The 25446-nt window shown below is 41.7% G+C and overlaps 1 pseudogene; it reads left to right on the top strand.

The window, feature by feature from the left end:
- Positions 1 to 24367: 24367 nt before the first annotated feature.
- On the top strand, positions 24368 to 25075 carry LOC147418145 (uncharacterized; annotated as a pseudogene).
- Positions 25076 to 25446: the final 371 nt, after the last annotated feature.

Genomic DNA, 25446 nt, shown 5'->3' with positions numbered 1-25446 from the left:
ACAAAGGGAAGCCGAGTTGCAAAGGAAATTAGAGAATGCTATGACTGAATCTGAAAGTCATAAAGCATCACTCTACCACGCGGAAAACGAGAGAGACGGCTTGATACTCCAGCTAGCCGAGGCTTCAAGAGAAGTAACAAGTGCACAGGAAGCAAGGGAGCGGATGGAAGACGACTTGGAGGCAGCTAAAGATGAGCTCATTGAGCTAAGGGAAAGAGTCGAGCTCCAAGAAAGAGCAATCACTAGACTCAAGACTACCCCTAGAGCTAGCAGAGCAGGAACCGAACAAGAGGGAGCTCTTGTACCAGCTCTGGAAGACCAGGTCCGAAGCTTACAAAGAGAGCTAAGATTAGAGCAAGTGCAAAGGTTGCACATTGCGGAGGGATCATTGGCAGCAGAGGAGAGGCTCACTTTAGAAAATCAAACACTAAGAACAGAGAATGAGACCCTCCGCAAACAGCTCCAAGATCTACAAGAGCAACAAAGAAGAGAGACAGAGACACCAAAAGAAGAATCGGGTGGAGCAGCCATAGAGCTACCAGAAACTGGAGAGGCAGCCACAATTGAAGATCCAGCCCCAGTTCAAGAGGTGGCCTCAACTTCAGGAATCTCTGAAGAAGAAGAACAAAGGCTCCATGACCAAATAGAAAAGTCAACAGAGGAGAGTTCCAAGGCGGAAATGGAATGGGAGAGGAGACTCCTAATCTCCATTAGACTTCACGGACTAGACACAAAAGTGCTCCATGAAGAGTGGATGCAACCCAGCCTGCCTTTCCCTTTGATGAAGTTTGAAGTGATAAAAACGAAAAAGAGAATAGAGGAGGAGCAGTATGTCGCTCTTTACGAAGGCGACATCACAAAAGAGGAACAATCAAAGAAGATTGTAGATTCGCAGCCTAGATGGAGGAAAGGTTGGCTGAAAAAATACCCAGCCTACCTCATCTACTTGGTAGAGGCACCAAAGGAGATTCGGGAGGATGCAACCTTCTGCCCGGTGCCAAGAGTCAGAAGCTGGAAAGAGCATGGCAGGATTGCAGAAAAGAAGCCAAATTGGCTTAATTACCCCAGGATGCCAGGACCAAAGGCAAGAGAGAGAATAGGTAAAGCCTACATGGTGAAAACCCTAATGGGCACCATCAAGCTCTTTATTGGCTCTCGTGACCTTTCGTGTCAGATGCTCAAGAAAATTTGCAGGACTCTCTTAGCTTGCATTGAAGTGTTCGCGCCAGATAAAGCCACGACCTCGAGTCTACTATCGACGGCCGACACAGTGACTAATATGATATATGATCTTTCATTGCAGCCTTCTCCAAAAGTGTTGCACCTCCTATACCAAAGGATTATGTTTTTGCCTAGCTTCCACATGCAAACATTCGAAGAAGCTTTCTACACCGGCTTTTTCACCCACGAAAGTAAAATATTCGGCCCAACCTTGACCATCGGCAACCTACGATACGAATCACATTTGCAGATGCTCAAGACGACGGGACTTTATTGACCAAGCATAAAAGTCATGTCAGGGACGACATGAACGAGGAGGGGGGGAGTGTTGAGCCAGCAGAGGATCACACCCACATTTTTGCTCACACTCATCATTTTTGTAACCATTGATTGTAATAAATGTCTTTCCGACATTAATTTTGATTTGAGCCATTCATTAAGGAACGGGACTCAATTGAGTTTCCAGCTTGTAATTCTGAAGTAATTTCACTTGTTGATGTAATTAGTTAGAGATGTTCTCACCTCCAAGGCTGAGGTATATAAGCCAAAGTTTTTGTAACCTAAAGGAAGATTCAATTTTATTAATCAAAGTGAGTTTTTGGAGCGCCGTGAATGTGTCTGAGAGAGAGAGAGAGAGAGAGAGAGAGAGAGAGAGAGAGAGAGTCTTATCTACTTGCTACGCGAGCTACGGAGCCGCCATTGGAGAAGCGACACCGCCATTGTGTTAGCAACGGCGAGAGCTACGCACAGATACCAAGAGTGCGCGCTATTGGCTTCTATGTGTGGCAAGTTCCTACGAGCTTCGGTGTGAGTTTTCTTCCAACTCGTATGTCGGAATGGAGCGTGAAGCATATCTATAGAACCACAACGAGTAGAGCTACGCATTAGTACCATCGGGGTCAAGTTTCGGTCACCTGTATTTTTCAGCCTGTTTTCATACGCGTTTACCGCACGGAGTGATTATAGGTTGATTTTGCAGTTCAAGTCTTTAGGGTGTTGTTCTTACCTAGTGTATAGACTTCCCCTTGAGTTTGAGATCGATTCAATGATTCTAGATCCTGTTTCGTATAGCATTCGTTCGTAGTACGGATTTCAGTCACTTGCGTATTTTAGAACTTAGATTTGATTTCCTTAGTAGTGGTTGTCATTAGAAGGTCGAGTAGGTGATTTGACACCCACCTAGTTGTTTCCATGCGCCTGCGGGTCAAGCTCCGTCCTCGTCTGACAAATTCTGTTGTTGGTTGAGTTCTCGCTATTTAGCTTCCGCTAGCGGCGTAACCGCCTTAACAATCATGTACACAGAAATAGAGCTCTTTATTGACTTGTTGAAAGCTGGTGTATGTACAATGGGAATAGTGTTACCCATTTCCTTAGCATCTATATACATGTATTTTTCCCTGAACTTAAAGGAGATTCATAAAATCATAAACAAAACACTAGCACTAATCAAGGTGTGTCAGCATAGAAATGAAAGTGTTATTACCCATATGCAAATAAAAAGAAATCCTAAACTAAGGTCTCATACATGGATGCCTAGAGGGAAAAAAAAAGAGGAAAAAAAGTGCCTCTAGTATATGTGCATGCATCTAGTGCACCATAATCAATTTGCACAAGTCAAGGGTCTAGTGCAACTAGGAGGGATAAGAGAACTCTCCCCAAACAATATAATCTTAAATCTCCCAGAGCTCTCTCTAATGGTCATCTTCTCGCTAGCACCTAGCTCCATGTGGATGGTAGAATCTGTAGGAAAATTAATGGGTCTAGGGGGATGACATTATTCTGTGAACCGTGTGGGCCTAGGGATGACATCAGTCCCTCAATGGATGACTCTTTTCTAGCTCCAAGTCAACAACATGGTCAATGGAAATCTCAAGTGAGCTATGGCTCTTGTCAACCTGTGGTGTGACAGGATAGGAATAAAAAATTCTGACGTGAATGAGGACTCCCCTTTTCCTCGAGTATATCATACTCTTTGAAAATTTGTCATCACCCTTTGAAACCAATTGTTCCATTTTTTTATGGGAGGTGACTTAGGCTAACAGGTTCTCGCTACCCCAAGTGCCACATCAAGGCTCTCCCATGAACATGCCTAAAATGTTTCAGTGGCCGGTGGCTCTATAGGTACTGTTGTGGAGTTTTCCATGTTTTCCCTACACACAATGGTATGGGGAGTATGTGTAGGAGCTTCTTTAGAAAGGTATGAATTGGATGAGGAACTAGAAGCTTCCTTGTACTCTTTGCTTCTTGAACCAAATGGAATAGATTGAAATCGCTTCGATTTCCAAACTAACTTTGGACCAAGGGTATGGTATTTTGGAATCTTCCCTTTTCCACAGTCCTTAATTGAGATTGGGGTTGAAGAATCAAATTTGTGTGGTGTGGTAGGTGAGATAGATAAAGAACCTTACATATAGGGACCCAAGTTTTATCATTCCAATCATAGTATCCTTGGGTATCTAGTAGGGTTTTAGGAATCCAACGTGATATGGTCTTGACTTTCTTAGGGCGCATTGTTGATTTTCCACAAGAATGTTTTCTTTAATTACATGGAAGATTTGAAGGAGTTGTAAATGAGGACTTTAGGACCCAATAATATGTTATCTTAGGTAGCTTAGATTGAGTTCTTGCAATATCATTCCTTGCTGCAACTATGGGAATTGATATGTTAGGTTTGTGGGCAGCCAATGAGGATGACTTAACAACTTTGCTTTGTGAATGTTGGTTAGCTTGCAATTTTACCAGAGTTGATAACTTAGGTGACCTTTCTTGAATGGTAGGGAGAAGAGCCAATTTTTGCATTGTGACACTCCCAGTCCCCGAGTCAATAGTGCATTTGGTTGCCAACATCCACTTGCATCCTAGGGAGATAGGGGTGGTTTTCCTAACTAGCACCATACTCCATATGATATCAAATTATGTTGAGTTCCCCTATCTAACAAGGCATTATGAAATACTTTCCCATAGAGGCTTTTTGGCTCAATCGGGTATCATTGAGGTGGCTCAGATTCTAATGAATCTTCATCGGTTTCGTCAAAAGACACTTGCGTGATCCCCAAATTAGCCTCTCGTTGGCATCTAAGACGTTGTTGCCGTTCTCGAGCCTCAGCTTGGGCTTGTATCTTTTTAATCTCTACTTGTTTCTTGGCTTGCTTCTTTTGATGTATGGCTTGCAATTCTTCTTGGCTTAGAGGATCATAGTACCTTTTGAATTTACTCCCATTAAGGAATCCCACGATTTCAACTCCATCTAGAGTCTCCACATGAATGGTACCTTGCAAGGTAATTTCACACACTCAATACGGTCCCTTACCAACATATTTTAATTTCTTTCATTAGGGAAAATTTGGACTCTCGAAGGGGCTCTATAAGGACTTTGAATTTCTCTTTCTTGTGCAAAGCGAGTGCATGGTAAAATTTTTACAAATGAAATCAAAACTTGTCGGACCTTTTGGATATAGAATGTACTCATCGACAAGATCTATCCATTGATATATAGCATGCCATCAGATTCTTTATATGCTAGAAGATTCCAATTTTTCTTGTGACAACTCAGTCTTTTAAATGGAATCTCTCCCCATATTTCAGCTTCAATGGGGAGGCCATAACTTCTACAAATCAACTCCAAATTTGTCGGAGTTTGGGGATTTAGAACCAACTTTATAAGATCTCTCCAGTGATATGTTGGTTGATAGGGTTTTGACAAAGTGTTTATGTACTTCACCAGGTTGCCCACTTTGGACTAGAGAGGCAAAGTCAAACCTCCTTATAGGGCCCCTTGGAGAGTCCAAATTTTCCCTAATGTTTTTGTTACGTACACCATACATAAGAACTTTGTCTCCCACTTTTATATCTTTGTCTTTTAAATGGCGGTCAAACCGTTTTTTCCTTTTGTCTTTCTCCACTAGGGCATTGTACATAGCCAATAGCCTTTCTTCCTCTAGACGCTCAAGAATACACAATTGCTTGACCAAAGGATTACCATCCTATCCTTCTTGACTAGCCACACAAAGACTAGGGATAAAAAATTACCAAGGCATCATTGCTTCTTAGCCATATACCATTTTAAAAGGTGTAAAATTGATGGCTACTTTATACACAATCCGATAGGCTTATAAAGTTGACGTAAGCTTTAGATCCCAGCTAGTGCGATGTGTCTCAATGGTCTTGGTCAAAACAAAGATGAGAGTTTTGTTTGTACTCTTGGCTTGGCCATTCGCTTGGGGGTAAAAAGGTGTAGACTTGTGGTGGGATATCATGAAGTTCATTATGAGCTCTTTGACTACGTCATTTATTAAATGAGTGCCATTGTCACTTACAAGCTCAAACGGGCAACAAAAGCGTGTAATAATGTTCTCAAAGAGGAACTTAGTTGTTGTCTTTGCGTTAGCCTTGCATGTAGCCTAGCTTCAGCCCATTTGGTTACATAATCTGTGGACACTATGATGTATCGTGATCGCGTGTTACGTGCAGTCGGACTTATTGGACCAACAAAGTCTAAGCCCCACTTTTCAAATGGTTGAGTTACTTTGATGGGATGCAGAGGCATCTTATCCTTTCGTTGTGGTTTCTTGTACATCGTTGGAATAGCCTGATTCAGAACACCATCCTAGCAATCAATTCTCTTGAAAAATGACCGCCAACTATATTGGAATTAGGGTTGCAGAGAAACACACAAAGCTTGGAGAAGACAAAGGAAGCTCAAGGCACACAACTGAGAGTGTATTACTTAATGTGCAATGGAAAGATAGATAGCCCTAGAGTGATGGGTGAATATACAATACACGGGGGAAAAAACCTCCTAAAGAGGGAAAAAATGCCCCGCTGGTCCTAGTGTGTTCACACACATCACTACCACATGTATATGATGGTAACAAATCCCCCCTGGAGTGATGCGGTGAACGAGAGCTGGCACATGAGTAAAGAGAAGTGCCATGCCCTAAGGACATGATCAGTCCACAAAGGGGAGTAAGCCCAAAGCTTTGCGGAAAGCTTTGAGCTTCTCACAAGACAATGCCTTTGTAAAAAGATCTGCAAGGTTGTTCTGCGTTGGCACATAAGCCAAGCTGATCTCTCCTGCTGAGAGCCTCTCCCTGACATAGTGGTAATGCACCTCAATGTGCTTTGTGCGAGCATGAAAAATTGGGTTCCTCGCAACTGCGAATGCGCTCTGACTGTCAGTGTAGATAGTGTTGCTAGTGTCTTGTCCAACACCCAAATTAGCCCATAAGGTGTATGAGTCATACACACTCAACCGTAGCTGTGATGAATACTGCCCTATACTCAACCTCACAACTAGAAGTGTCCATAATAAATTGCTTATTGCTCAACCATGATGTACATGAACTGACAAGCATGAAACAAAAACCACTTGTGGACACTCGCATGTCAAAACAACTAGCCCAATCTGAGTCCAAAAAAGCATGTAAGTCTGGCGGCAATGATCCCCCCTTGGGATAAAACAAGCCAAGATGTAAAGTGCCACTAAGGTAGCGGAAAATACTCTTGAAAGCCTACCAATGCTTAGACCATGGGCTATGCATAAATCTGCTGATCTGTGAGACCGCAAAGTGAATATCCGGCCTTGTGTTGCATACATAAATGAGGCAGCCAACAACAGTTTGTTAAAGAGTGACATCAGCAGGATCGCTAGCATCATGTAGACTCAACTCCAAACCTGTTTCCATGGGAGTGGCAATAGGTTTGCAATCCTCAAGTCCAAACTTACATACCAATGTCTCCATGTAACTTTTTTGACACAAGACAATACCACCATCACACTGCTTAAACTGTATACCCAAGTAATGATGCAACAGCCCCAAATCTTTCATCTTGAAAGTAGCATTCAAATCAGTCTTAAATTTAGCAATATGTCCCTCATTGGGACCAATGATCATCAAATCATCCACATAAAGAACAACAATGACAAGTACATCACCCTCACGCTTAACATACAATGTGCTTTCTGTTGGACTATTACAAAAGCCTTGTTTGACCAAATGAGTGTCATCTTTCTCATACCAAGCACAAGGAGATTGATTCAACCCATATAAAGCCTTCTTACATTTGCACACTTTGTCCTCTTGTCCTTTCATGACAAAACCACGAGGCTGCATGACATAAACTTCCTCAAATATGTCACCATTCAAGAAAGCAGTAACAATGTCTGATTGATGTACATCCCAACCAAAATGAATTGCCAATGCACATAGAAAACAAAGAGTAGTCATACGACAAGTGGGAGAAAAATTTTATTCATAATCTATGCCTTTTTGCTGTGCATAACCGTTTGCAACAAGTCAAGCCTTATGGCGATCAATCCACCGTCCGCCTTGCATTTCAACTTGTAAACCCACTTTGTACCAATGGCCTTTTTTCCAGGAGGCAAATCACATAAAGTCCATGTGTCATTTTCTTTAAGTGCATCATATTCTGATTGCATGGCAGTCATCCAATTTTTTGAATTTTGTGCTTCATCAAAAGACACGGGTTCCTCAACATCATGTAAGCTAGACACAGCCAAAGCATAACAATCTAATGTATAAGATGCATCCAATTTACTATCACGCAATGTATGCACCAGCCATTTTGGCATACCTCTAGTTTGCTCATTTTCAACCCTTTCCTCATCAAGTACATCATGTACATCTGCATCAGTAATAGCTGATCGGTAACATTTTTGAGAACCCCCATAGGCTGTACATTTGCCTCATTGGAATTTACATCCAAATTTCCACCACTAAAAAGAGGCAACAAAGTCTCATAAATGTCCCGTGAGCTTACATTATTGTCTCTAGTACATGACAACAAGGGTTGAACAAAATCTTCCACAAACACTACATCTTGTGAAACTAAAATACACTTTGTTTGAGGATGATACAATCTGTAACTTTTGCTTTCAGCACTATAACCGACAAAAATACATTTGACAGACTTATCATCCAATTTTTTGTGCTGTGTTTGTGGCCCCAAAGCATATGCCAAACAACCAAAACCACGCATGTGATGAATAGAAGGCTTTCTATCATGCCATGCTTCATATGGTGTAGTAGACTGCAAAGCTTTCGTAGGACACCTGTTAAGTACATAAGTGGCACACATGATGGCCTCAAGCATGCGGCAAAGTTTGACTTTTGACCATACATCGTGCCATTTTTGTAAGTGACTTGTTTTTCCTCTCAGCAACGCCATTTTGTTGAGGTGTATAAGGCACTGTACATTGGTGTTTATCCCACGACTAGCCAGAAATGCATTAAATTCATGAGATGTATACTCCCCCCCTCGATCGGAACAGAGGGTGCCCATAGTACATTTCAATACATTTTCAACCATAGCCAAAAATTGTTTGAAGCACATAAAAACTTTGGACTTTGCTTTAAGCGGAAATACCCATGCATGCCTGGAGTAATCATCAATGAAAGTCATGAAATAAAGGTAATTGCCCACGGGCGGAGTTTGCATGGTCCCACAAACATCACTATGCACAAGCTGCAACCTGCATGTGGCCCTAACTGAACCATCCTTTGGAAACTTGGAACGTTGTATCTTACCCAAAATATAGCCTTCACAAACATGTTTGATAGGTGCTTCAAGAGGCGGCAGAAGCAACCATATCAAATTTTTGCAAACGCAGCAAACTGGCAAAATTCAGATGACCAAAACACGCATGCCAAAGTTTTGCATCTAAAATAGCCTTTGAATCCACAACTGCATTTGAAAAATCTTGCACACACTTGTCATACAAAGTGACCTTATACACCCCACGACATACTATGCCAGAGGCAACAATTTCATCACCAAAACTAAGATCATGAACTCTACATCTGTCATCCACAAATTTGACTATAAGTCCAAGTCTAGCAAGTGTAGATACAGACAAGAGATTCTTCTTGATCCTAGGTAGATAAATTGCATCAACAAGTGTGAAAGAACTTCCATCTGCAACAGTAAGCACAATCTTCCCAACTCCCTGAACCAGATAAGAGGCATTGTTGGCACAAGTGACTGAATTCCCATGAGGCACGGACTCAAGAGAGGTGAACAATTCACGATGTGAGGTAATGTGCTTTGTAGCACCACTATCAAAATACCACACATGTGAATCTGTAGCAACTGACATGCATGCATCATGGACAGCAAGATTGTAAGTGCACTCTGCACTAAAAGCCCATTCTACATCAGCATCAGCATTACAGTCTCCTTTCACAGAAGACACAACAATGACTGCATTTGTAGTGGAACCAGCATTTGTAGTGAAACCACCCTCATTAGGAAGAGAATGGGAACTAGGAGGGCCTCTTTATTTGGCAGTTTAAGAAAGTCAAACCTTTAGTATTAATAAAGTAATCAAAGGACATATTTTGAATTCAAACATGCAAAACGGCGAGTTTATTTCAATTTAAAGTTTCCTACCAAGATGGAATTTAAAATCTAGCGGGTAAAACCATATCATGTAGCATATCTATGGAAAGAGCTCAACGTGTATATTGCAGATCTTTGATCTCCGCTCAAATCGGAGATCATTTGTGGGAGTTATAGAAGGCCGAAAATCATAAAATTATCCACCTCCTTTTTGGGGGGAAAAGTTCATCCTTTGACCACTCTTTGTCATAATAATCAATATCTAATTCTCCTAAATGGTTTTCTCATATTAAATTGATCATTTAATGTGGGGAAGTGCCAAGGGAGAAAAAGCTAGAATATTGGTTAAGCTAGCAGACCGGCCACAGTAGGTATCCAAAGGAGGGAAAATAGGGATCCAAAGGGGGGGGCCATCTGCAAAAGATCCATGTGCAACAATGGGCTAAACAGACCCTAAGGTTCAGACCATTAAGACTTCCAAAATGCTAAGGTTCCAAAATTCAAAGGTTGTGTCCTAGGGGAAATTGGATGCTTTGTGTGTGACCAAAAAAGTCTTGCATATCCCTACATAGGAGGGGGCGAGCCTAGCAAGTAGGGGATGAGAGAGAAAGTCGCACACACACACACACACACACACACACACACACACACACACACACACACACACATACTCCCTTTACACAAAGGGAATTAGGGACACATGTCAGCTCCCTAGCCCAGATGCCCACAAGGTGTGCCCAATTGCTATTGGATGACCCTTGAAGTGGACCAATGAGAAATAGGCTAGAGTAAATTTAGCCTAATTAATTTTAAAACACTTAATAAAAAGAACCAATGAAAATTAAGTCTCCTGGATGATTATTGGACAGCCCGTGAAGGGGTCCAATAGGAATTGAGCAGCCCAATGGGCTACTTAATTCCTATTGGTCAGAATGGGGAAAGGTCTAATGGGGATTTAATTCATTTAAATCAATTAAGTTTAATTGATTAAGCTCTCACAAAAGAGGAAAGGGGGACACATGTCAGAAGGCTATCACTTATGCTGCTTAATTGTGATAGGCTAGCCCTGGGGAGGTCCAATGGGGAGCCTGCAAGAGCAAATAGCAAGAGGGCTCGCCCAAGAGAGAGCGGGGGCTGATTTTTGCAAGGCATTATCACACACACACACACATACAATCTCATGTGTGAAGAAAGAGAAGACTATCTCTTCCCAAGCTTTAATGGAGAGCTCATCACCTGCTCCAAGCTTGTGAGATAGAAGCCTACATCAACACACTCTTGGCATGTGGATGCAAATCCAACCAAGAGCCAAGCTTGAATGCATGCTCATCTCCTCTACCATGCTAATTACTCAACTAAGCTATGCTAATATGAGTGATTATGTGAGGAGATGTACATCTTTCTCGTAAGATACTCCTTCTTCCTCTCAATCTACTCTCATACCCTGCTAGCTCTCACCATCTTCGAAGGTGTGTGAGGTCTTGGGTCTGAGAACGGGGATAATTAAAGGTGTGTTTGCTAAGTGTTTTGCTTAGTGCATAAATCTTTCATCTTCATTGCACTAGCTAGTCTTGAAGGAACACAAAGAATTGTATTGTACAATGTCTCTCTTGATGGGAGAAACCATAATACAAAGCTTTTTGGAGGGGGGACCGGCTCCATGAAAATCCGGTCCTCAACTGTTGTCAATAGCTTAATTTCTCTCTCTTTTGAAAGTATTGTTGATGTTATCTAACTAGGTGTTATGATTTTTGTTGCTCTCTCCACCCAAGCACTCTTGTAATTCTCATTAGGAATCTATTCTAATGAAATGCCCACTATGTTCATGCTAATTTCCGCTACACACAAGTTATTAGGCCATTAAATGTTATATTGGTATCAGAGCACAAGGTTTCTCTTTTCTTGCTCAAGAAGGGAGGTCCTCAAGCTAGCTATAAATGGTTGGTATTATTAATTGCATGTGAGTAAGTAGAATAGGGATTTTTCAGCCTTGCAGTGCGCCTGCCTTTGTGCAGTTAACGGGGCATCACCGTCGAGAGCTATGGTCTTAATAGTGGATTCCTACGGGGCTTGCCTACGGCTTAACCACTATTGAGCTATTAGAAGCTTGACAGTTTCCAGTGCTGTTTTGGTTTTGAACGACCCTCTCTTCTATTCCTTGCAATTAATGGTATTTGAGCCGCGCGTACAGTAGCATGAGTGCTTTTTCTAAAGGGGTAAAGAGGAGTAGCAACTAGGGATTGAAGTGACAAAGTACACCTAAAAGTTGTTAGAATGGCTGACAATAGTAAAGAGAGTGAAATTAATGTTGATAACTTTGATTTTGCTCATGAGCAAGCTACTAATGATGCTTCAATGCTTGTTAACTATCTTATTTCTAGGCTTCAACAAGCCATGGGCAATCCATCTCTCCAAAGTGAAGTGCAACGGCAGCTCCGTGCTCACGGGATTCTCCAGGCTCATCACCATGACGAGAGAACACCTAGGAAGCCTCCTTGTGAGACTACCAAATGAGGTCTCTCTCCGATTTGGGAAAAAGAAGAGAATCCGTACGAAGGGCTCAAGAATTTACTTCTTGATGATGCATCTCCTTCCCAAAGGAGAACTCAAGAGCCTCCATCAAAGGAACGAGAAAGAAGTGAGTCTCCCGCCACCTTGACGGAGATGGCTCCACGAAGACGACGGGCTAAACGCTCTCCATCACCACCAAAGCAGAGAAGACCATCACACTCTTCTCCATGCCATAATTTAAAGAGGGATGATAAAAAGCAAGAGAAGAAAAAGGTGAGTAAGAGGACACCCTCTTCTCCATCTTCTTCATCCTCTTCCTCTTATGAAAGTGATGGTGAAGACAACGAAGATCAAGACAAGAAAAAGGCGAGAAAGAGGTCACCCTCTTCTTCAACTTCTTCAAATTCTTCACCTTCTGAAGAAAGTGATGGTGCAACCTTTGAACCATCAAAAAGTGGAAGAGGTCGTCCAAGTTGAAGAAATTCAAAGAGGGAGGGAAGAGCATCTCTTTCCTTACCTATGATGGTACCTTTGGTGCTACGGACAAAGTCTTGGCCTTTATCCAACAGTTCGATGCGGCGTTTGGAGATGAGGGCTTTACGGAGTCCTCTAAGCTATGCCATGTAGCTATGCACTTTCAAAAGTCTGCTAGGCAATGGTGGTCTAGCCTACGAGCCAACGGTGAAGCTCCACGAACATGGAAAGCTTTAAGAGCTTCCATTATGAAGCAGTTTTTGGCCACCAATGCCAAAGACAAAGTACTCACCGAATGGCGAAGCCTAAAGCTCTCTCCCTATGAATCCATCCACAAATATGTAGACAAGTTTTGGGACCTACAACTCAAAGCCACTTTCTTCAAAAAGTTGGATTTTGGAGAGCAAAAGCAACAATTTTGTGCGGGCTTAACCGAAGAAATGGCGGAGTATGTCAACTCCCAAAGGCCACGTACCATATCGGCGGTAATACACCATACTATGGTGGCCTCTCGAATCAATTTCCAAACGGGGGCTAAAAGAAATAATAAGCCCACGGAAAACAAGGGTTCCAACGAGCCTAAGGGGAAGGACAATGTCCAAAAGTCTCCTAAGGGCAACCCCAACAAACCTAAAGAGAAGGGAGTTTTCTTCTGAAGAGCTTCAGCGTTATCGTAAGGATAACCGGTGTTTCAAGTGCGGTGAACAAGAGCATGCATACCGCGCTTGTCCCCAAAAGAATAACCGTCAAGTTCCTCCTAGAGCTTCCTTGGTTGAAATCCAAGAGGAGGAGACTCACCAAAATCACCACAAAGGATCTCCTCCTCTATGCCATGCTTGGGGAAAGGTAAGAGAACATGATGCTTTTATTCTCTTTGACCCTGGTTGACCCTGGTTCTACTCACAATTTTATATCTATAGAGTTGTCCACCAAGCTAGTCATACAAGCTTACGAGATGGCAGATGTCCTACCCGCAGACAGTGCCTTCAAGGGGCAACAAGCTTCAGTCACTCCCTTAATCGGGAAATTGAGGTTTCATGTCCAAGGCTATGTGGACAAAGAGGACTTCTTTATCTCTCTTCTCAAACATGAGGATGTAATCCTAGGGGCACCATGGTTTGACCGCTTGGCTGCCGATGTTAAATTTCCTAAAAGGAGAATCTCCTTTAAGTTCAGGGAAAAATACATGTATATAGATGCTAAGGAAATGGGTAACACTATCCCCATTGTACATACACCAGCTTTCAACAAGTCAATAAAGAGCTCTATTTTCGTGTACATGATATTTGTTAAAGATTCTCAAAATGAACCTAATGCTTTAGCAAAAGAAAATAAAAGCAACCAAAAGGAATTAGAGTTATCCAATTTTCTCAAGGGGTTTCAAGATGTTTTTATTGACGACATCCCTTGTGAGCTACCTCCTAAACGAGGTAATGATGACAATGCAATTGAACTTCTTCCAGGAAGTTCACCGCCTAACAAACCTCCTTATAGAGTTTCTCAAGCTCAACAAGAGGAGATTATGCGGCAAGTGCATGAGTTAGTTGAGAAGGGCATGGTTAGGCCTAGCTCATCTCCATTTTGCTCACCTGTGCTATTAGTGCAAAAGAAAGACGGCACATATCGTATGTGTGTCGACTATAGAGCACTAAATAGGATCACTATCAAAAATAGGTTTCCCGTTCCACGGGTAGAAGACCTATTTGATAAGCTACAAGGATCGACCTACTTTAGTAGGATTGACCTAAAAAGTGTCTATCATCAAATAAGGATAGTTGATCAAGACATTGTAAAGACCGCATTTCGCACCACATTTGGTCTTTATGAATACATTGTCATGCCTTTTGGCTTGACCAATGCACCAGCCACATTCAACCGCTTGATGGAGAAGCTGTTCAGGCCTCATCGAACCTTCACTGGAGTGTTCTTTGATGATAGTATCATCTACTCTAATTATTAGACTAACACAAGCAACACCTCCAGGTAATATTTCAAGTTTTAAGAGAGAATAAACTTTATGTTAATCGAAAGAAAAGTGAATTTTTCTTGCAAGAGATTCAGTATTTAGGTCACATTATCTCTCAAGATGGCATCCAAATGGATCCATCAAAGTTAGAGGTAATAAAAGGATGGCCTAAACCAAGGAATCTTCATGAACTAAGAAGCTTTATAGGTATGTGTGCATACTATAGACGCTTCATAGAAAAGTTCTCACAAATTGCAGGACCATTACATGACCTAACAAAGAAAAGCGTTAGGTATGCATGGTCTACTAAGGAGAACAATGCTTTCGAAAAGCTTAAAGAATGACTTTCACAAATTTTCAAGTACCATGGCTTGCCAATGTCCATAGTGTCGGATAGAGATCCTAGAATGACCAGTAATTTCTGGAAGGGTCTCTTTGAGAATTTAGGGACAAGATAAAACTTCTCTTCGGCCTATCATCCACAAACGGATGCCCAAAGTGAAATAGCTAACCTAACCATTCTCGATCTACTAAAAGCCTATGTAACGGAAGTAGATCAAAGATCCCAATGGGAGAAATACTTACCCTTAGTGGAGTATGCTTACAATAACACTGTACATTCTTCCACGGGAAAAGCACCTTTCGAGGTAATTGAGGGAAGATCAAAAAGTCCCTTGCTACTTAAGGTACATGGGAAGATCTTCGCTGCAAATGAGTATAGCCGAGACCTACAAGAATCTTTTCAAAAGATTAAGGATGCTATCTCTATCTCACAGCAAAGGCAAAAGGCTGCTGCTGACAAGCACAGAAGAGCCCAAGCCTTTAAAGAAAATGATTGGGTCTTATTAAAGTTTCCCAAGGCTCGATTAAGGCACACGACGGGAAAGAATCCTACGGGCCACCAAAAGTACTATGCTAAACTAGCAAAAAGGTACTATGGTCCCTTCCAGATTCTTAGGCCAATCAATGAGATGGCCTATCAACTCAAGTTTCTCAATCATTGACTCATACACAATGCTTTCCATGTGAGCCTATTAAAGCCTTACAAAGGAGAGCCACCTCAAGAACCAACTATTGAAGACCCACCGGAGATCGAGGACCAAGAAGAGGTGTTGCAGCCCGAGTGCATTCTCCGACATGAAGACAAGGTACTAAGAGGCGGTAAGACTATCCGACGATATCTTATTAAGTTTAAGAATTATCCTTTTGAAGATGCTAGATGGATGCAATGCATACAATTAAGGGATAACCTAAACCTTGTCAATGCTTACAATGCTTCCTAAGAGTAAGCAAATGTACAAAATGTTAAAAATGAACAAAGTTTTTGTCCTATAAGACTCTCTTTTTCTTTATTGTGCACAAAAATGAAGTAGTATGCATGCTTAGATCAAGTTTGCGGAGACGACGTCTCGCAAACACCAAGTAGAGCTTGTCACTCTACTATTGAAGATTGATAGGACTAATGTGCAGACATGCTTGCGGCAGCCTCAGGCTCTCAACGCCAAATGGACTAGTCATCCATTGTGGAATGATGTCGTAGGGTAACATAGGGATCTTCTATCCGCTAAGAAAAGGACTCATGAATATGCTTTATCTTCTCTACACCATAGTCAAGGACGACTATGATTTCAAGAGAGAGGTAATGTCATAATAATCAATATCTAATTCTCCTAAATGATTTTCTCATATTAAACTGATCATTTAATGTGGGGAAGTGCCAGGGGAGAAAAAGCTAGAATATTGGTTAAGCTAGCAGACCGGCCACAGTAGGGATCCAAAGGGAGGGACATCTGCAAAAGAGCCATGTGCAAAAATGGGCTAAAAAGACCCTAAGGTTCAGCCCATTAAGACTTCCAAAATGCCAAGGTTCCAAAATTCAAAGGTTGTGTCCAAAGGTCAACCCTAGGGGAAATTGGATGCTTTGTGTGTGACCAAAAAAGTCCTGCATATCCCTACATAGGAGGAGGCGAGCCTAGCAAGTAGGGGATGAGAGAGAAAGTCACACACACACACATAGGCTCCCTTTACACAAAGGGAATTAGGGACACATGTCAGCTCCCTAGCCTAGATGCCCACAAGGTGTGCCCAATTGCTATTGGATGACCCTTGAAGTGGACCAATGAGAAATAGGCTAGAGTAAATTTAGCCTAATTAATTTTAAAACACTTAATAAAAAGAACCAATGAAAATTAAGTCTCCTGGATGATTATTGGACAACATGTGAAGGGGTTCAACAGGAATTGAGCAACCCAATGGGCTACTTAATTCCTATTGGTCAGAATGGGGAAAGGTCCAATGGGGATTTAATTCATTTAAATCAATTAAGTTTAATTGATTAAGCTCTCACAAAAGGGGAAAGGGGGACACATGTCAGAAGGCTATCACTTATGCTGCTTAATTGTGATAGGCTAGCCCTGGGGAGGTCTAATGGGGAGCCTGCAAGAGCAAATAGCAAGAGGGCAAGAGAGAGAGGGGGCTGATTTTTGCAAGGCATTATCACACACACACACACACACACACACAATCTCATGTGTGAAGAAAGAGAAGACTATCTCTTCCCAAGCTTTAATGGAGAGCTCATCACCTACTCCAAGCTTGTGAGATAGAAGCCTACATCAACACACTCATGGCATGTGGATGCAAATCCAACCAAGAGCCAAGCTTCAATGCATGCTCATCTCCTCTACCATGCTAATTACTAAGCTAAGCTATGCTAATATGAGTGATTATGTGAGGATATGTACATCTTTCTCGTAAGATACTCCTTCTTCCTCTCAATCTACTCTCATACCCTGCTAGCTCTCACCATCTTCAAAGGTGTGTGAGGTCTTGGGTCTGAGAACGGGGATAATTAAAGTTGTGTTTGCTAAGTGTTTTGCTTAGTGCATGAAGCTTTCATCTTCATTGCACTAGATAGTCTTGAAGGAACACAAAGAACTGTATTGTACAATGTCTCTCTTGATGGGAGAAACCACAATACAAATCTTTTTGGAGGGGGGACCGGTTCCATGCAAATCCGGTCCTCAACTGTTGTCAATAGCTTAATTTCTCTCTCTTTTGAAAGTATTGTTGATGTTATCTAACTAGGTGTTATGCTTTTTGTTGCTCTCTCCATCCAAGCACTCTTGTAATTCTCATTAGGAATCTATTCTAATGAAATGCCCACTATGTTCATGCTAATTTCCGCTACACACAAGTTATTAGGCCATTAAATGTTACACTCTTACACATCTCTTACACACCCCCCATTATTGCACACATGGCATACACCTATTTGTGAAAATTTTAATCACCTCCATAAGCTCATGGAAAGTAAAGAGGCCCTCCTACACCCCATCCTCTTCCTAATGCTTTCTTCTTATCCTCTTTGGCCTTCAACTTAGGACACTGCTTGATCAAGTGATCATTAGCTTTACAATAATGGGAACGCATCTTTTTTTTGCCCTTATCATTAGAATTTCCAGACAAATTATTGCCAACAAAAGCATTAGGAATAGAAAATTTTCCACTCGCAGCAGAACCATAAGAAGTAGCTGCATTGTTGTTGCCACCCTTTCTTTGAGAAGGAATAAAAGCTTGTTCAACTGCACGCTGCCTAGTCCTGTTTTTTTTGGAAAGTGACTCTTGCAGTAGCAATGTGCATAATGCATCAAACTTGACAACTTCAATATTTCCTTGGGTCATAAGTCTCCAAGTATTAGCAAAAGTATGGTAAGAATCTGGTAAGGCATCAAGAACAGTCTACACAAGGGAACTGTCCGAAATGACCACTTGCAGAAATAAGTTGCTTATTGATATCCTTGACACCAGTAAGGAAAGTGTCCATATCATCTTTCTCATGCATATTCTTCGATTCCAGCTCTTTACATAACAAATCAATTTTAGCCTCATTGCGGCTTGCATAAAGACCTGCTAGAATATCCCAAGCTTATTTTGCAGATTTCACTGAACGAATGTGAGGAGTAATGGTGGGCTTCAGAGACAATGAAATCAACGCATTGGCATGTGCATCCTTTACATCCCAACCAGCTTGTTCTGCCATATGCAAAACAACTCTAATTGCAGCAAGACGTGCAGCATCCTCAACATCGCCTACATCCTCAGAACCAGGACGTACATCAATGCCTTGCACAATATTCTAGACGCCCTTTGACACAAGGACATGTTGCATCATATAAGTCCACATAGGGTAATTGTCCCCATCCAACCTGTCCTCAATAGCAAACATCTTGAACACATTTGTGTTGTTGTCAGCCATGGTAAATGCTGCACCCAATTTGAAACTACCCGAAAAGAGGAGAAACGGATCGAGAGCAACACGTGCTATATAGCACAAACCATAGAAGACTGTAAGGCACCTGTTATGTAGAAAATGGCATTGACAAAAATTTTGCACAAAATGACGAAATTGCATGTGTAGACCTACTTGCCTGTAGTGGAAGCAAAGGCCGAAATGAGCCCGAATCAAAAATCTGAGGACACTAATCTCTTCAAGTTCTCTCGAAATATTTTTCTGCATGCTAACACTTGCCAAACCTCACTGAAATTGGAGAAAGTGAGCAGGCCTGTGCTGGAGTTGCTGACAATTAAGCCCGAGAGGACACAACCTTCTCTGATACCAATTGTTAGAATTAGGGTTGCAGAGAGAAATGCACACAACTTGGAGAAGATGAAGTAAGCTCAAGGCACACAACTAAGAGTGTATTACTCTCAAGAGGGAAAAAATGCCTCGCTGGTCCAGCATGTTCACACACATCACTACCACATGTATATGGTAACAAACTATGCCCATATGTGCTTCTTGCAAAATGTACAAGTATTCATTTTCACGGGCACAATGTCTAAGTACGTCATCCTTCCCTCTCTTGTAGAGAGTTCTAGCCATTAGGCAATATGGTTCAAACTCTTTGATTAGATTTTGAGCTAAATCTTTACGAAGCTCCTTAGGTGAAAAATCATTAACTAAAAAGTTAACAATTGTCTCACTCCATTCAGGCATTGTTTCAACCATGAATAGGGAAGTATCGAGTAAATCATCATCAATTCCTATAGGGGATTCCTCATTGGGTATGCAAGACAAATGATCAGTCTCGTGATATTTTTTCTCCATGTCTCACAGCAATGAAGTCAAACTAAAGAAGAATTATAACCAACGTGTAGTTATTCCTGTGGAGCACGGATTATTTACCAAGTATAGTAGCACTTGGTGATCTACATAAAAAACAAACCTGGTGGCAAGAAGATAATATCAAAACTTCTTCACTGCATAAATCATACCCAACCCCTCTTTCTCTGTAGTGGTGTAGTTCATCTGGGCAAGAAGATAATATCAAAACTTCTTCACTGCATAAATCATACCCAACCCATCTTGCTTTGTAGTGGTGTAGTTCATCTGGGCATCGTTTGACTGGTGATGACTAGAAAAGCTAATGGGGTAGTGTAGGTTATGCTCTCCGGCTTGAGTTAAAACACAACCAATAGCAAAGTTTGACACATTGATATGCACATGAAATATTATATTCCAATTTGGAATTTGTAGGATCGAGGCACTCGCTAGAGCCTTCTTTAATAACTCACAGGCCTGGTCACATTCTTCGGTCCAAATAAACTCAATAAGAAGCTCGTACAAGGGATGATCTATATCAACAAAGAATAATATAAACCATCGATATTGTTACCATATACATGTGGTAGTGATGTGTGTGAACACACTAGGACCGTCGGGGCATTTTTTCCCTCTTTAGGAGATTTTTTCCCCCGTGCATTGTATATACGCCCATCACTCTAGGGCTATCTATCTTTCCATTGCACACTAAGTAATATATTCTCTATTATGTGCCTTGAGCTTCCTTCGTCTTCTCCAAGCTGTGTGCGTTTCTCTGCAACCCTAATTCCAACAATTGGTATCAGAGCAGGTTGCATCCTCCCGGGCTTAGTCGCCAGCTACTCCTGTACACGCCTGCTCACTTTCTCCGATTTCAGTGAGATACTATGCATGGAGTTGAGCTGGCAGCTTGGGAGAGGTTTTGTATGACTTTGAGAGGGTATCGGATGTTTGGCAGCACTCTAGTTTTGTGAGGCCCCCAGACAGCCTTGCCTTCTCTTGTTCGGACCGCAGAGTGGGAGGAGTGAATCTATCGCGGATAGATAGCTTCTACACTAGTGACCATTTCAGTGACCTAGGAGGGAGAGTTGGCATTCTAGTAGGGACTTCCTTCTCAGACCATTCACCAGTGATCCTCACAGTGGCAGACAGGCAGAGGAGAGGGAGCACGATGTTTCGCATCTCATAGAGGATCTTGATGGACTCTGCACTCAGAGAGTGAGTAGAGGCTCTCTCAACAGAGAGCTTGGATAGGCAGGATTCTCCTGCTGATAGAGTGGCCTCAGGACTAGCTTAGATTAGTCGTTTCTTCCTCCAGAAGTCTTTGGCTTGCCGGGTTGCAGTGAGAGAGGAGGACTAGCATCTCAGATGGGGCATTTGTTCAGTAAAGTCTATCTTTTGGAAGACAGTAGCCTTTTGATGTAAGTCCCAAAACTTGTCTACATATTTGTGGATAGACTCCTAAGAGAGAAGCTTCAAATTGCACCATTCAATGAGCACTTTGTCCTTTGCATCTCTTGCAAAGAATTGCTTCATGATGGAAACTTGTAGAATTTTCCATGTCTTTGGGGCTTCACCATTTCCATGAAGGCTAGCCCACCATTGACGAGCCAATTTTTGGAAGTGCATAGCTACATGGTGTAGCTTGGAGGACTCTGTGAAGCCCTCATCCCCAAAGGCCACATCAAATTGTTGGATGAAGGCCAATACTTTGTCGGTGGCACCAAAGGTGTCATCATAGGTAAGAAAAGAGATACTATTTCCTCCTTCTTTGAACTTCTTGATCTTTTGTGACCTTCGCTATGCAGGGTGGTATGATTTGCGATGTCCTCCCCTCTTGTATTCTCTAGGAGAATAGCATTAGCTTCCGTCAGAAGAGGAGGAAGGTGAATAAGAAGGAGAAGAGAGTGACCTCTTTCTTTCCCTTTTCTTCTGTTGTTTCCTCTCTTCCCTTTTGGAATGACGAGGAGAAGGACTATGGGTTGATTGTTTCCTCTTGGGACGAGTTGGTGATTGTCTAGACCACCATCTTTGTGGAGCCCCATCTTTAGAGGAACTTAAAGATTCATTACTTTCTTGCTCTTTGGATTCAACTTCTTGTATGGGAGAGAGTCTTCTTTTGGGAGTCTTTTCAATAGGCCTCCTAGGCTCTCTCTCCTCTTAGAGAGGAAGGGAAATCCCATAAAAACAAAGTTGTTGAGTAACTTCGGATTGCAAAGCAAGATAATTGACAAACATGGGGGCATCATCATTAGCACCTTCATGTGCAAAATAAAGTTATCAATGTTCATTCTACTCTCTTGGTTATTGTCATCCATGTTAACAGAATTTTGAGTACCTACTTAGTGTATGCTTTGGAAATTCAAAATCTTAGTTGCTACTCCTCTTAGCCTTTGAAAATCAGCACTTAAGTATCTACACACATGGCTCAAATTGGTTAATTTTAGAGCATAGTGGAGTGCGTCTAATATTGCAAAGTTGCAAAGGGCTAGCTCCTTTCGGACTTCTTATGGCTCAATAATGGTAAAGCCATAGGTAGGTCTAAAAGACTCCATTATTAAGACCAAATCTCTTGAGATGTACACCATATCCCACATAGTGGGCTCAACAAAATTGATAATACACCCCAATCCCTCTTACCCTAATATAATTAACAAAATCAACCATTAATAGGCTACTTAAGGACCTCTCTTCTAAAGCAACAAAAGAGAAACCAAATACTCTGATACCAATGTACTGAAAATGGCCTATGAACTTTGAGAGTAGCAGAATTAGGAAATTAGATAATGCACTTTTGTCAAACTACTTTGTGAACCATAGAGGGTGAACTCAATTGATGGTAGCAACATAAACATGTTACTTAGTTAACTTGGCATGAACAATAACTTTCAAGAGAGAGAGTTTAGAGAACCTCACAAGAGTTGAGGATCGGATTTATGTGGAGTGGTCTCCCCCTCCAATAATCATATGTATTATAGGTTCTCCCATTAAGAGAAACTTGGTACAATACAATCTTTGTGTTCCTTGTGATCTAGATGATGTAATGAAGGCAGAAAGCTTCATGCATCATGAGCACAACATAAACTTTGTAGAAAGCATTAACTATCCCAAGCCTCAGTCCAAGGCCTCAAACACCTTCGCAGGTGGAGAGAGCTAGCGGGGAATGAGGGTAGGGAAGAGGAAGAAGAAACATTTCATAAGAGAAATATCACTCTTCTTGCTATCATAGTAATCAAGATGGAGAAGATGGAAAGCTTAAGCATTGAAGCATGGCTCTTGGTTGGATTTGCATTCCATAGCCAAGAGTGTTGGTGTAGACTCTCAACTTCTCTATTAGCTTGGAGAAGGAGATGGAGCTCTTGTACTTTGCACTTCACAGAATGAGGGTGTGTGTGAGTGTGTGGGAGAGTATACCCCTCAAGCATGCCCTACTTGCTTTGGTAGATCCCCTCCTCTAGCACAAGCTTGAAGCTCACTGGACCTTCCCTAGCCAATAACCTACAAATAGCATATCAAGCAACAAGGGTAGCCTTGGGACAAGTGTCCCCCTTTTCCCTTTGAGAGAAAAGACTTGATAAATGCAAAAAAAAAAAACAATTAAATCTACTAAATTATCATTGGACCCCTTGGGAGGATAACCAATAGGCTTTAGGCACACCATGAGTGCAACATGAGGAGCAACTTGACAAGTGTCCTAAATGCCTTCTTTGTACCAAGCTTACCCTGTGTGAGGGTGTGTGTGTTCTTGTCCCCTCCTTGTAGGGATAGGATTTGACTTTTGCACATCTTACTCTCAAGCACCTCAAGTTTGGGCCGGGTTCCCACCTCAAACTCATCCCTATCTTACCTAAGGTCAAAGGAATTTTAACACTAACCTTTGGAGGTATTTAATGAAGCTAACCCTAAGGTCTTTAAGCTCCATTAGCTAAGCTTGCTCTTTGACACATCATCTCTCATTTGGACCATTTACCATTGGCCCCGTGTTGAGATAGATCCAAAAGCACATATCTATATTCTAACCCTTGTTCCCGTCTATTCTCCCACATTAAATGATCAGTTTAATATGAGAAAATCATTTGGGCTGGTTAGATATAAGATTTTTATAATAGTGATGCTGAGGCTTGGGTGGAGCAATGAGTGGATAGGGTTTGTTATAACTCACAAGACAAGGAATATAAGTGGAATGTGAAAAACCCAAGGCAAATGTTTAAACAATGTTTTTAACACTAGTTCTGTAATAGGACACTCAAGTGTCTTGGGACACTAAAATGTCCTATAAACACATGAAATTTGTCTAATTTTTACACCGTGCAATTTTGAACAAACTATAATGCAATTTTTTTAAAACACCACCTCATGCCTTGAAAATACATGTAGATTTTTTTATAGTTAAAAAACACATCCCAAATGAGGCCTAATTAATTAATTTTTACGTGCAATTTGAGCTAGAAGCTTTGCATGGCTATGGAAACAAGGCCATGGGTGGTGAAGAAATTGGGCATCGTTGGATGGAGATGTCGATCAACGGTTGATAATTGGGCCAAATTTGAAATCGATAGGCTTTGTTTGGGTGTATCAAAATTGAGCGCTGCTTGTTTTCCTTCTAAAACCCGAGAGCAGAGCGTTTTTGTGCAGAGATTTCATAACGCAACCATCTGCAAGCCTTTGATCTTCTTGCGCCCACACAGGACCTGCCCTTGACTTGTACACAATGGCCATGCCATCTAGCCTCAATGGCCTGCCATCAAATGCTTTATGCCTTGCTTTGGAAGGTCAGGAGCTCATGTTTTTGGCTATTTAATTTGGCCTTGATTGGGCTAAGCATGCACATCCCCTTGACTAGGAAACAAAGCATTACAGGGGAAAGATTTTTGCATACAACACACATAAAAAGAACGCAATGGATGACGCTCTTACCATGCATGCAATGTCTACTAATGTGGAACCTATGTATGATGAACAATCATATGCAGAGGGTCAATGTTTGGAGGTAAACACATGCTCTAGTTGAGAGTAGGAGGGGCCGTCCTCCAAAGCACAGGTTTTTGGTATAGGTCAGCCAAAGGCTCAACATATTGAGGTGGACTTTGATTGCCATGCTACGAGGATGTTGAGCTTCATGTTACTACACGCAAATCTGGGACTAATCATGATCGTGGTAAGGGGTACAAGCTTGGAAAGAAGGAGGGAAAAGTGCAAAATCCTCTTGTGAAAAAGGAAGAGGAATGTGAGGATGAGCTTTTGGAGGCCGCAAGGCCAGTTTTGAATGAAAGATGATGAGATTGATTTGTCTATTTTATACATTCCAAAATGGAAGAGTGGTGACAACTTGCGAATCGATCCATATGGGATGTTTAAGAAGCTTCCCTCCTTTGTGGATATTGCAGGGCTTGACTTGGGACAGATTCCAAGAGAGTTCACTAAAAATCAGCTCTTCCTAGCGTTGTTTCCATTGGACTTGGTGGATATGATTGTACATGAAACAAACAGGTATGCATTGGAAAAGAGAGAGTGAGCTTTCTGTAAGCATGGCACCACAAGAAGGTGGAGCGACCTTGATAGACATGGGTTTTTTCAATTTCTTGGAGTGTCTCTTGGTATGACTTTGTAGTATATGCCTGACAAAATATATTATTGGAAAGGGAGACATGTGGAGTGATGCACTAGCCAAATTATGATGAGAAAATGGATTAGACAGAGTACCATCAAATCAAATGTTTCTTGCATGTAAGAGATAATGCGCAAAGGCACTTGTAAGAGGCACTAGAGAGCACAAGTTGTGGCAGGCTTGCCATTGGAAAAAAGATTGAAT

The sequence above is a fragment of the Adiantum capillus-veneris genome, chromosome 30 (assembly GCF_014529385.1).
Source record: "Adiantum capillus-veneris isolate H3 chromosome 30, ASM1452938v2, whole genome shotgun sequence".
NCBI lineage: Eukaryota > Viridiplantae > Streptophyta > Polypodiopsida > Polypodiales > Pteridaceae > Adiantum > Adiantum capillus-veneris.
Note: the sequence above shows the minus strand (reverse complement) of the source record. Positions and strands in the feature narration are given on the sequence as shown.